Source organism: Spermophilus citellus, assembly GCF_964194105.1.
Source record: "Spermophilus citellus genome assembly, chromosome: 7".
In the NCBI taxonomy this organism is placed as follows: Eukaryota; Metazoa; Chordata; class Mammalia; order Rodentia; family Sciuridae; genus Spermophilus; species Spermophilus citellus.
The window spans coordinates 160,356,501-160,359,000 of NC_138188.1; positions in this window are offsets into that span (position 1 = coordinate 160,356,501).

The following is a 2,500-nucleotide window of genomic DNA, read 5'->3' on the forward strand; positions in this document are numbered from 1 at the left end:
AATTCCAGTAGAGCTGCCATTATCTTACTGTATGAGTGGATTTCCCAGTGGGAAGCTTGCAGGCCAGGAGGGAGTAGCATGGCGCGTTCCAAGTGCTGAAGGAAAGAGTGCCAACCATGAACACTACACCTATCCAAGTTGTTCTTCAGAAATGAGAGAGAGACTTTTCCAGAAAAACAAGCTGAGGGAGTTTATCACCATTAGATCTGCTTTTCAGGAAATGCTAGAGGGATTCTTTGAGCTGAAATGAAAGAACATTAGCAAATGACTTACAAAGGTATAAAACTCACTGGTAAAGGTAAGTACATAATAAAAATCAGAATAACACTGTGATGTGGTATGTAAATCACTTTAGCATAAACATAAAACACAAAGGTATGAATACTTTGTTAATGACTTAATGATTCAAAAGATGTAAACTGTGGGGCTGGGGATGTGGCTCAAACGGTAGCGCGCTCGCCTGGCATGCTTGCGGCCCAGGTTCAATCCTCAGCACCACATACAAACAGATGTTGTGTCTGCCGAAAACTAAAAAAATATTAAAAATTCTCTCTCTCACTCTCTCTTAAAAAAAAAAAAAAAGATGTAAACTGTGATAGCCATGGCATAAATGGGAGGGATAAGTATAAGTGCAGATTTTATGTGCAACTGAAACTAAGCTGTCAGACTCTCATGATGATAAGATGTGCATATGGAAATTGAAAAAGACCTGTAGCAAATATATAAGTGTACACAGGGATAAAAACATACTACCAAATTATATGTACCCAAAACATAACACCACAAAGAATGTAGCAAGAGAGGATGAAGGAAGCAAAGAAACTACAAAACAAAACAGTTAATAACAAGGCAGTAATAAATCCTTAAACAACAATTTAAATAAGTCAAAAAGCAAAGACTGCCTGGATTAAAAAAGAACATGCACCTATATGCTACTTAGGGTATGCTCACTTTTGAATGGATATCTTTTCTCCACCTCTGCATTTACACCTATCCACATTGTGATTGTAAATGAAGAGGTGAGAAAAGATAGTCCATGCAAAAGTAACCAAAAGGGAGTGGGGGTGGTTGTACTTTTATTAGCAAAATATGTTTCTTGTGTCAAAAATAGTCATAAGAAACAAAGGAGAAAATTTTACAAAGGGGTTGTGATTCATTAAGAGGATATGAAAACTATTGATATAGCACCCAACATCAATGATCTAAATATAAAAGTGAATACAGAATGAAGGGAGAAATAGTGATAAAATAATAGTCTGGATGTTCAGTACCCACTTACCATAATGAACAGAGCATACAGACAAAAGATCAATAAGGGATCAATAAGGGGTTGTGGCTCTGTGGTAGAGCGCTTGCCTAACACGTGTGAGGCACTGGATTCGATCCCCAGTGCCACATAAAAATAAAAACAAAAGTATTGTGTCCATCTACAACTAAAATACATAAATATCTTTTTTAAAAGATCAATAAGGAAGAGCAGACTTGAACAACACTATAAACCAAAAGGACCTTACAAACACAGGGCATTCCATACACATTCTTCTGAAGTATACGGGGAACATTCTTTGGGATAGATCACATATCAGGCCACAAAGCAAGGTTTAACAAATTTAGGAAGATTAAAATAATTCCAAGTATCTTTTCTAAATACAATGGGAGAAGCTAGAAATCAATAACAGGAGAAAAAATCACAAATTTGTAAAAATTAAGGAGCACACTTGTGAACAACCAAGAAATCAAAGTAAAAATCTTAGCTGGGCACAATGACACATGCCTATCATCCCAGTGACTTGAGAGGCTGAGCCAGGAGGAAGGGGAAGGCAAGTATGAGGACAGCCTGGGCCACTTAGATAGACCCTGCCTGAGAGAGAGAGAGAGAGAGAGAGAGAGAGAGAGAGAGAGAGAGAGAGAGAAAGAGAGAGACAGAGAGAGAGAGAATGAGAATATCGGGCTGGGGATGTGGCTCAAGTGGTACCGCGCTCGCCTGGGATGCGTGCGGCCCGGGTTCGATCCTCAGCACCACATACCAACAAAGATGTTGTGTCTGCCGAGAACTAAAAAATAAATATTAAAAATTCTCTCTCTCTCTCTCTCTCTCTCTCCCTCCTCTCTCACTCTCTCTTTATAAAAAAAAAGAATTATCTCTTATAAAAAAAAAAAAAAAGAGAGAGAGAATATCTTAAAACAAATGATTAAGTGGAAACTCAACATACCAAAATTTATGGGATGGGGCTGGGGATGTGGCTCAAGCGGTAGCACGCTCGCCTGGCATGCGTGCGGCCCGGGTTGGATCCTCAGCACCACATACCAACAAAGATGTTGTGTCAGCCGAAAACTAAAAAATAAATATTAAAATTCTCTCTCTCTCCCTCTCTCTCTCTCTCTCTCTCTCTCTCTCTCTCTAAAAAAAAATTTATGGGATGCAGTAACAGCAGTTATAAGAGGAACTAAAGTAGCAGTAAGTGGGAAAAAAAAAAAGACCTCAAACAACCTAAGTTTA